This window comes from Felis catus, chromosome D3, assembly GCF_018350175.1.
Source record: "Felis catus isolate Fca126 chromosome D3, F.catus_Fca126_mat1.0, whole genome shotgun sequence".
Classification (NCBI taxonomy): Eukaryota; Metazoa; Chordata; class Mammalia; order Carnivora; family Felidae; genus Felis; species Felis catus.
Genome location: NC_058379.1, coordinates 21155859 through 21167013, shown reverse-complemented (window position 1 = coordinate 21167013; position 11155 = coordinate 21155859). Strand labels below are relative to the sequence as shown.

The window sequence follows — 11155 nt, the reverse complement described above, 5'->3', positions numbered from 1 at the left end:
GTCCTGCCAGTCAGGCTGTCAGTCAGTCAGCTGGTCAGCCAGTCAGTCAGCCAGTCAGTCAGGCTGCCAGTCAGCCAGTCAGCCAGTCAGCCAGTCCTGCCAGTCAGGCTGTCAGTCAGTCAGCCGGTCAGCCAGTCAGTCAGCCAGTCAGTCAGTCAATCCTGCCAGTCAGGCTGTCAGTCAGTCAGCCGGTCAGCCAGTCAGTCAGTCAGCCGGTCAGCCAGTCAGTCAGTCCTGCCAGTCAGGCTGTCAGTCAGTCAGCCGGTCAGCCAGTCAGTCAGCCAGTCAGTCAGGCTGCCAGTCAGCCAGTCAGTCAGCCAGTCAGTCCTGTCGGTCAGCCTGCCAGCCAAGCGGCTCAGTCAGCCGGTCAGTCAATCCTGTCAGTCTGTCAATCCCATCTGCTATCCTGTCAGCCAGTCCGGTGAGTCCATCAGCAGGCGGTCGAGTCACAGCCAGTGTCTCCGTCGGTCCCTCCATCAGTTGTTGAGTGTCCTGCTGGGCGGCGAGAGGGCCCTCACGGTGTCCTTGTCTCCCGTGTCCTGGCGTGCTGGCCCCGTGCACGGTGAGGGTGGTGAGGGAGGAAGCGTGCGGACCCTGGGCCTCGGCTCTTCCAGGCCCTCGGGGAGGAGTGGCCCGTGGCGGGGCGAGGGTCCTGGGTGCCGTAGCGCTCGCGGGGCGCTCGCGGAGCTCCAGTGGAAGGGCCAGGCCCGCGCTCAGGTGGCTGAGCTGGAGACGCCTCCGAGTTCGGCCCTTTCTGTGCAGACGGCGTCTGGCCCGGGAGAGGCGGCGCTTGCGGCCTAACCCGCTCGCCTCCTCGGACTCCGCAGCGCGCCTAGGGTGGCCCCGAGTCTGCCTTCCAGAAGGCTCAGCGGCAGTGGGGCCCGGCCCTGAGTGGGGAGAGGATTCCTGGCTTCCGGTCGTGGTGTTGCTTCGGCCTCGCTGTGTGTCCTTGTGGGAGCCACGTAACCATTCTGCGCTCAGTGTTACTGTGCACCTCTCTCGAGTGGGGGAAACAATCTCTGTACCCCACCACCGACTCCCAACTCTACTCCATACTGTGGGTTGGAGACGAGACCGAGGAGGTGAAAGCCCAGGTGTGAAGAGGTCATGTTGTTTTTTTGAGGTGAGGGAGGGGGTGTGGAAGAAAGAAGAGCCAGAGGTGGCCTGAACCCTTGGGTTACAGGGGAGCCCAGGGTTCTGGCCTTGGGCTTGTGACTCTGGGCGAGTCCCTTCTCCTCTCTGGGCTCTTGTAAGATGAGGAGCTTGGATTCCATGACCTCCAAGGCCTGACACTTGAGTGGAAGTAAAATTCCTGAGTGGGGAGCTCCCGCAAGGACACTGTGGAATTCTGACCAGCCATAGTGTGGGGATTGGGAACAGACCCTGTTGCTTTTTGTTCTGGTAAATGGAAGGGTTAAAAGTGTCTGGCCATATGTTCAGACTGCTGGGGGTGGGAATCGGTACTTGGGAGGGTGGTAGCTGGGTTTCAGGAGGCAGAAACCTTCCCTCTGCCCAACATGGTGAGCTCTTGGGACCCTCGTTGGGAGGAAGGCTCTGCTGACCCTGGGAGAGGGAGGGAAGGAAATGGACAAGCCTTAGCCATACTCTAGGGACAGCTTCATTCTTTTGGCTCCAGTGTCTCCCCTTACTTCAAAGTTGGATCCCCAGATCATATCATGCCCAGGCTTCCTCAGTGGTCCAGTGAGGTAGGAGATGCAGTTCCTGGAAGCCGGAGAAGACCAGGTAAGGCAGGCTTCTTATAAGGGATCTGGTAGGATACCCCTACTAGGTCACTTACCTGGGCAGGGCTGGGAGCCACCAGGAAGTGTTGGTTATTCATTCAACAGGTATATTGGGCATCCATCACATGTCAGGCTTGTGCTAGGTGGTGGGTGACAAGAGTGAACTGCACAGATGTTGTCTCTGTTTCTGAAGTACAGGGTACAGAGTAGTATTAAGAGCAGTCTCAAGAAGGGGTTCCTGGGTGGCTCTGTCAGTTGAGCATCTGCCTCTTGATTTCTGCTCAGGTCATGATCTCACAGTCATGAGATTGAGCCCCATGTCAGGCTCTGTGCTGGGTGTGGAGCCTGCTTAGATTCTCTCTTTCCCTCTCCCTCTCCCTTTGCCCCTCTCCCCTGCTCTCTCTCTCTCTTTCTCAAAAAAAAAAAAAAAAAAAAAAAAAAAGCAGTCCAAGGAAGACAAAAAAGAAGGAAAAAAAAAGTCAAATTGGCTATAGTTAAAAATGTGTTATGAGTGTAGCAATGAGGATGCTGAGATAGAAAATAAGTATAGCAGTCTGGGAGGTTCTCTGGGAAAATGACACTTAATGTAAGACCTGAGGGAGAAGGAGCCAGCCATGAAGTGGAGAGAGTGTTCCAGACTGAGGGAATAGCACTCATTCATTTATTCGTATGTTACTCTCTCTCAGGTATTGTTCTAGTTGCTAGAGGAAGAGAGATGAACAATAGAAGGAAATCCTTTCTCTCATAGAACTTATGTTATAATGGAAGGAGACAGAAAAGAAAAGAACAATTTCAGGGAGTGATGAATGCTATGAAGAAAATGAAAACAAGGTTATGGGATAGAAAATAACTAAGGATGAAGGGACTATGACAGATAGGGTGGTAAGGGAAGGCCACGCAGAGACCTCAATGGTGAGAAAGAGCCAGCCATGCAAAGGTCTGGAGGAAGAACATTCCAAACGGAGCAGGAAGTGGGAATGAGTTAAACAGGTTTGAAACAAATGGCTGCTGGGAAAGTGAGGTGGAGGGAGCAGGTAATGAAGGACATGGCAAAGCTAAGTGAGGAGGTGGATTTATTAGAAGGCACTGGGAAACTGGTGGAGGGATGTGGGCAGGGGAGAAATCTGATCCTCTGGCTGCTCTGTGTGGTTGTGGAGTGAGGTGGTACAAGGGGAAGAGTGGAAGCAGTTAAGAAGTTACTCTAATCGTCCAGGCAAGATATTGTCGGCCTAGGGTAGTAGCTGTGGAGATGGAGGTAAGCAAACAGATATATCTATGGGCTGTATTGAAAGGATTTGCTGACTGGATGCAGGGCAGAGGTGAAGGAAAAGGATGGCTCTTTGGATGTTAATGCCAGCAACTAGATGGGTGGTGATGTCACTGACTGAGTTGGAGTGGGTTGTAAGGATAGATTTTGGGATAGAAAATGAGAATGCAGTTTTGTAGACCTTGCAAAGATTTCTGTTAGGCAAGTGAAGATGACAAGCAAGCAGCTGGGAAGAGCCTGGAGCTCAGGGGAGAGGATTAGTCTAAAGGTAGTATTTGGCTTGGGGCCCAGGACAGCACTGGTCAGGCCAGCAGGGGCAGTGCTGTTCAAGGCATTAGAGCTAAGGTGTCCAGTATAGTAGCCACTGGCCACATGTGGCTGTTGGCACTTGACATATGGCTTGTCTGAATTGAGGTGACCTGCAAGTGTAAAATACACACCAGTTTTAGAGGATTTAATATAGAAAAGAAATATAGAATATCTCACTAAGAATTTTTTTTTTTGATTACATGTTGAATATTTAATTTTTTGGACCTATTGGATTAAATAAAATATATTATTAAAATTAATTTCACCTGTTTATTTTTACCTTTTAAAAAAAGTTTATTTATTTATTTTGGAAGAGGGGGATTAGTGGGGGAGGGACAGGGAGAGAGAGGGAGAAAGAGAATCCCAAGCAGGCTCTGTGCTGTCCGTTCAGAGCCTGACGTAGGGCCCAAACTCACAAACTGTGAGATCATGACCTGATCCAAAGTCATACACTCAACTGACTGAGCCACCCAGGTGCCCCTCTTACCTTTTTTAATATGGGTACCAGAAATTTAAAATTACACTTGTGGCTCACAAAATATATCTATTGGGCTGTGCTGCTCTAGAGGGTAGGGCTGGGGGGACATTGTAGGCTGTGGCTGGTCAGGACACCAGGGGGCAGCAGTGGTTAGGAAATTGAAGGGCACCTTCAAAGAGAACAATCCTACATAAAACCCAGTGTGGGGCCTATTGGTCTGGTTCTTCCTGTGACCTTGTGAGAGCAGAACTGCAGCACACCCCTCTGGACTTCCCACCCCCTTGCCTGTCTCAGAGTTGAGGAAGGGGCAGAAGGGTTCCCAATATGGTGACAGTATGAAGGATTCAGAGGGTGCTGGTATCTCAAATACTGAATTCTTTTCCCCTTCATGTCACCCCTGCCTCACATCACCCTGCTATGGGAACATTTCTACCCCCTGGGCTGAGCAGGGTATGCCAACCAATAGCTGGGTAGTCAAGGCAACCAAGGCCATAAAACTCATTTATAATTTATATGAAACGAATGTGGCTGCAACCCATTTTCATCTATTAACATTCTAAACACCTTGTTCAAACTGCCCATAGTGTTTCTAGTTGGCAGGATAACTGCCATTAGTGGAAAAGAGCAGTGAGATGACAAGAGATTGAATTCACTTCAGTTAGTTTGATGTGACTTTTGTGACTACCACTGTGTGCCAGATGCTGTGCTGGGTGCTTTGGGTTGTTTTATGTGCTGTCCTTAAAGAATGTATGTCCAAATACCTTCATATAGGGACAAATGCATGGAGAAATAGAGATGCACAAGAGCTCAGAGGAAGCAAAATTAAGGCCTCTGTGTGTGTGTGTGTGTGTGTGTGTGTGTGTGTGTGTGTGTGTGTGACTTTGAACTCAGAGAAAGTGCCAGGTGGTATCAGAGCAGAGGGACAGGATTTGGCTATGCAGTGGAAGGGTGGAGAAAGGATTTTCAGGCACATTGGACAGCAGGAAAGGGCATGATTCAGGAAAGGGCAGGGAGAAATATTTGGCTAGGATGTTGGCATGTGGAGCAGAGTCCTAGGAAAAGAAAGTTGGAGGTAGATCTTGAGAGGCCTTGACTTCCAGGTTAAGGAGATTTGGCTTTAGATTGTAGACACTTGGTGGTTATTGCAGTGGGAATGAGCTGGACAATGCTGTGCTGAGGGAGAAGAAAACACTTGCCTGGAGCTTTTGAGGCTCAGAGAGCAGGACAAGGCAAGGAGAGTTTGAGGAAAGGAGAGACGCAAAGAGCCCTTCTGGGATTACCTTGCAAATAAGACAGTGTGGTGTAATGGTTAAAAGCATTAGTTTTGGACATGGAAAGACCTGGATTTGAACTGTAGTCTTGCAATTTTTTTTTGTAGTAGCTTTATTGAGATATAATTCATATACCATACAATTCACTCATTTAAATTTTTAAAAAATTTTTAATTTATTTTTGAGACAGAGAGAGACAGAGCATGAGCAGGGGAGGGGCAGAGAGAGAGGGAGACACAGAATCTGAAGCAGGCTCCAGGCTCTGAGCTGTCAGCACAGAACCCAATGCAGGGCTTGAACTCACAGACTGTGAGATCATGACCTGAGCCAAAGTCAGACACTCAACCGACTGAGCCACCCAGGCGCCCCACAATTCACTCATTTAAAATATACAATTTGATGGTGTTTGGTATATTTGTAGACTCATACAACCATAACCACAATTAATTTTACTTTTTAAAAGTTGAGATATAATTTATACAGTGTAAAATTGACCCTTTGAAATATACATCTCATTGGTTTTTAGTATATTCGAAAAGTTTTGCAAACACCACTAGTATCTATTTCTAGAACATTTTTACTATTCCTAAAAGAAACTCTGTATCTGTTAGCAGTCACTTTCATTCTCCCTTCCCTCAATCCCTGCCAACCAAGAATTTACTTTCTGTCTTTATGGATTTGTCTGTTCTGGACATTTCATGTATGTGGGATCACAAATATGTGGTCTTTTGTGTCTGGTTTCACTCAGGACAATATTTTCAAGGTGCATCAATATTATAGCATGTATCAATACTTCACTGCTCTTTGTGGCTAAATAATATTCTATCATATGGATATACCACATTTAGCTTATTCTTTCATCAATTAATGGACATTTGGGTTATTTTCATCTTTTGAGTGTTATGAATAGTGCTGCTATGAATATTTGTGTGCAAGTTTTTGTGTATATGAATGTTTTCAACTCTTTGGGGTATATACCTAGGAGTACAATTGTGGATCACATGGTAATTCTATGTTTAACTTTTTGAGGAGCCACCAAATTGTTTTTCACACTGGCTATATCATTTTACGTTCCTACCAGTAACACTTGATCTTAGCCAAAAGGCTGAGAAGCGATCTACCAGTAACATACAAGAGTTTGACTTCTCCATATCCTCACCAACACTTACTTACTTGTTTATTTATAATTATAGCCATCCTAGTGGGTGTGAAATGGTATCTAACTGTAGTTTTGATTTGTGGTTCCCTAATGACTAGTGATGTTGAACATCTTTTCTTTTTTCTATTTTTTAATTTATTTTTTTATTTTTAATGTTTATTTTTGAGCGGGGGGAGGGGCAGAGATTGGGGACGGACAGAGGATCCAAAGCAGGCTCTGTGCTAACAGCAGAGAACCTGATGCGGGGCTCAAATTGATGAACCTGAGATCATGACCTGAACTGAAATCAGACGCTTAACCGACTGAGCCACCCAGGCACCTCTGTTGAACACCTTTTCATCTTTTCATCACCTGTTCCACACTAGTCTTGAGCTGCATCAAGACCTGAGGGATAGAACTATATCATCCAGAGTTGTTTCTTAGATGTGCCTGTAGTATAGGTTAGAATTCTTTTGATATTAGTTTGGTGAAGTCTCTGCCAGGTGCTATAGGAGAACCTTGCTCTGAGTTCCCTAAAGGGCTCTAGGGAAGAGCGAGACTTAGACATTAAATGTGCAGTTTAAGTGCCTTTCCTGTATCCTGGTGACCCCTTCTCTACCTGGCCTCATCCCAGTCCTTGCCTCAGGCTTTGGGCCTTTTCTTCTGGCTACACCATTCTCAAGGGGTAATAGTTGTGTCTTTGGGAGCTCTTCTCCTTTGCTCTGACAGATTCTTTATTGCTTGTTTATCTGAAGCTTATCCACTGTAGCCGATGTCCACTTTGGTCTCATTGAATTATTTTCTTCACTGCCTACTCATTCCCAGTTATCTTAGATAACTTAGATAACCTTGGCCTCCAAGGTTTCCTAGACTCTCGCTTAGTCCTGGGTAGACTGGGATGACCAACTTTCCAATGCAGGGGGCCCTCCTGCTTTGGCACAGCTAGAAGAAACGTGGGAGACTGGCTGGGTGTCAGGGTGGCAGATGATTCATACTTCATTTCTCACCAGAAATGGTAAGGAGGTCTCTGGAGTGCCCTGGCTGTGGAGTAGGAGGAGGTCACCATCCCAACCCTCATGGTAGGAGCATAACTATGATGACAATATGTATGTCATTTGTGGGGTGGTTCAGTTGGGGCTCAGGGGTTCCTTTTTTCTGTAAGATGGCTCTCACATTCTCTGATCTCTCACTCACTCACATTCAACATGTTTTCTGAGTGCCATCTCTGCAAGGCACTGTGCTAGGCCCAGAGACTATAAAGCTCAGCATTTGAGGACCTCATAATTTAGGGAGATAGACAAACATATAAATGCAATATGATGTGATGTGGGTTATAGTTGAGGTGTGTGTGTGTGACGTACAGTGGGAACAACTGAAGGAGGAATACTTTTGCCTTGAGAGAAAGATTGGGTAGCTTGAGCTTCAGGGAAAAGGTGACATTTGAGCTGGGTCCTGAAGGGGGAGAGGCTAGTATAGGAGAGAAAGACATTCTAGGTAAAGAACTCAAGGATTCTTTGCATAGATTCACATCAAGTATGATTCTGGGAGAAGCTCAGAAGCCCAATGCATTTCCTTTCTGTGTCTCTCTCTTCAGCTGTACTGGGGAAACCTTGAAGTCAAGAGACCCCGTCTTCCAGAGAAGTGGCCCAGGCCCCAGACTGTCTCTTGGCCTCCCACATGAGTTCATTTGTCCTATATCCCACCTGCTCTAGAGGTAGCCAACTGATGTGAGAAACTCACTCATTCTGTTACTGGGAATGGATGGGTTAGTCAATTAAATAACTAATCCACTCATCTAGTATTTAATTTGGTTTACTATATACAAGGAATATGCAAGATTATAGTGTGGTGCTTAATAGTCAGGACTAAAATCAGAATGGTTTGGGTTTGAATTTGAATTCCATCCACAGCTGGGAGACCTCACTTAAGGTATTTAACCTCTCAGTTTTCTCTTTGGTAAAATAGGAATAATAGAGCTCTATAGTGTTGTGGAGATTAAATAAGATAGTATGCATGCTAAGCATGGTGTCTAATATGGTAAACATGAATTAAATGGTGGTACATACAGTATATACATATAAAATGTATTATATATACACCCACAGTATATACATATAAAATATGTACACAGCATATATATGTAAAACCTCCCTACTCTTAAGGAGTTTAAACACTTCAAATAGGAGGGAAAATTACTCAACTAAACTATAAAATAATACATATGGAGCACCTGGGGGGCTTAGTTGGTTGAGTGTCCAACTTTAGCTCAGGTCGTGATCTCACAGTTCATAAGACTGAGCCCTGTGTTGGGCTTGGTGCTGTCAGCGAAGAGCTCGTTTTGGATTCTCTGTCCCTCTCTTTCTTTGATCCTCCTCTGCTCACGCTCTCTCTTTCAAAAACAAAAATAAACATTAAAAAAATAGAATAATGCTATATTTTTTCCAGCTTCTGTATTAGCATTTGAAACAGGGACCTTCTGGAGGCATTAACGAAAGACAGTTATGCCGAGGAAGATTAATTTTTTTGAAAGGGAAAGTAGGACTAATGAGTGGAGGTTGCCAGGAGGTAGAGTTTTGTCCTAATATAAAAGATAAATTTTTAAGAGAGCATCTTGGAGGTAAGTGAGCTCCTCATGCCCTGCGAGGCTGGCTGATTTGTTGTTAGAGAGGCTTTTTGGATCTCTTAGAAGGCTGCAGTGGGGATGCTGGGCTCCTAAGGAATATTTTGCAAGGGCTCTCTTTTTTTACCCCTGTTCCCAAAAGCCCTTGGCCTCTCCTGTTTCAGTGCCTTCCTCCTTTGGTAGGACCTGGAACCCTGCAGTGCCAGTGGAGGCTGTCAGAGCAGATGACTCCAACAGGTGACCTGGCATCTTATCTTCCCTGCCCTCATCTCTCCCCTGCCTTTTCTGGCTTACCTTCTAAACTAGAAATAACCCAGGGCCAAACATTAACTGTGAAGCCATAAATACACGTGGAGCTCAGGTGGCTTTCAGCAGGCTGGACTCAGTGCCCTGTTATTAGGTGCTGCCTCACCTCGCTAGGGGTGGGGAGGGTGGAGTGTCTGGCTGGAATGATGCAGCCAAGTACTTCAGCCTTCCACCCTGGCAGAGCAGAGTTTAGAAGATGCCTCTATTGCCCAAGACTCAGGTGAGGTCTGTTTAAATCTGATCCTTGGGACTTGGGGAGAGAACACAGCAGCATTTTTCAGCACTAAAAGTTGATGTGCCCTCACTTATAGATCAGGAACTCCCTAGCTTGATGTGGGCCCTGATGTACACATACATATGCGTAGTGATTTCATAGACAGCTACATAGTACTGAAAAACATGTCTACCACTCATGCATTGTTGTGTATTCCCCTCCATTCTATGTCTTATTCATGACCAGAACCTTGCACAGTGCCTGCAACATCAATACATCTTTGTTGAACTGATGGGTGAATGAGCAAATATTTATGCCCACTCACATACTCATCTGCACAAATATACATTTTCAGGAAGGTATCTAGACAAACGTGGATGTTCACATTGTATCAACACAACACACACACTAAAACGTAACACAGTAGCATAAATGCACCTTTCCATACACACCTACACCTAATAGCCATATGTATATGAATTTGTGCATATATTTACAGATTTCTGAATGACCCTGCTAAACAGCACAGGTGGCTATTATGAGAGAATATGGTTCCACCGGTGCTGAACAGGGCAAAGATGATATTTTGGATGGGAAGCTCATGTCCAAGTTGTGTATTGGGATGATTGTCCACACTAAAAGCTTTCACTCACCTCTTCTTCCCTGGAACACAGTGGGAGGAGGGTAGGGGATGAGGGGAACATACTAGATCAAGTTCAGTGTCTTCTGGCCTCTTGTAATCTCTTTGAAAAAATATATTGATCTGGCTGGGAACTGCACTGGGCTGTTTTTCCCTTAGAGAATGATGATAAATGAGGGCAGAAAAACAGCCCTAGGTTTAAAGAGGTGAAGACCCAACAGGCTGGAGCCAGCATGAAGGTGCTTATAAAGTGCATATGTGTTCATATGTTGATATGAGGTGACAATAGCCTGCAGTTTCCCAAAAAGAGACTGAGGCCATGGTTTCACTGTGTGCTACATATCCTAAAGCTCAAGAATGGTGGTCAAGAACTCTGGTGTGTGGTTCGGGCTCTACCACCAACTTGCCAGCTAGTCTTAAGGAGATTGCTTCACCTCCATGTTAGTTGCTTTACACTCCAGTTTAGTGGTCACCTGCCTCACAGGGTTCTTGTGAGGATCTAAGGAGCTAGGAGAGCTTACCAGTGCTTTGAAGAGCACTAAGAACATTTCTTAGTGGTCAGGGCTTTTCAGCTTGGTGAAAAGCATTTCAAGTGTTCCAGCACCCTCAACCAATGAACCTGTGCATTCATGAATTTTAGAATTGATCTAGACCTAAGAGGCCATTGGATCTAATCTTTCATTCAGTGCTGGAATCCTCTGTATAAAATCTTAGCTAAGTATAGTGTCTACTCCCAAGGGGAGTAGCCAACTAGGAAGAAGTATCTATAAGAGATGTCACTAACCCCCCTGATAGTCGGTGCTAAGTGCATTATACTGGGATATAGTATTGTATAGTGAGGTGGTCAGAGGAGGTTGTGATCATGGGGCCTTGGGGAATCAGAAAAGGTTTCATGGAGGAAGTGAGGATTGACAGGATTTAGTCAGGGGGAAAAGGAAGTTGGGAGGGGGAAACTGAGCACTCTGGGTCGAGGATCAGGTGATAGCACATGGACCATGGAGGCTGGAGAGGGCCAATGCTCACCAGAGTTACTAATGGTAAAGATTAAAAGAGAAAACAGGAATAACCAAGTTAATTTTTGAGTACTTTCTGGAACTAACCCAGCTCAATGGTTTATCGTTTGACCCTTTAGGAATTACTTGGACCCTGTCCCAGGCATACATACACACA

The 11155-nt window shown here is 45.8% G+C and overlaps 1 protein-coding gene across 1 annotated transcript in view; it reads left to right on the top strand.

Moving 5' to 3' along the window:
• Positions 1-292: 292 nt before the first annotated feature.
• The window catches only part of SLC5A1 (solute carrier family 5 member 1), a 153877-nt gene continuing 143014 nt past the window's right edge, over positions 293-11155 (top strand). The window contains exon 1 of the mRNA XM_045041046.1: positions 293-421. The gene's annotated coding sequence lies outside the window, so the exon portion shown is untranslated. The remainder of the gene's footprint in view (positions 422-11155) is intronic.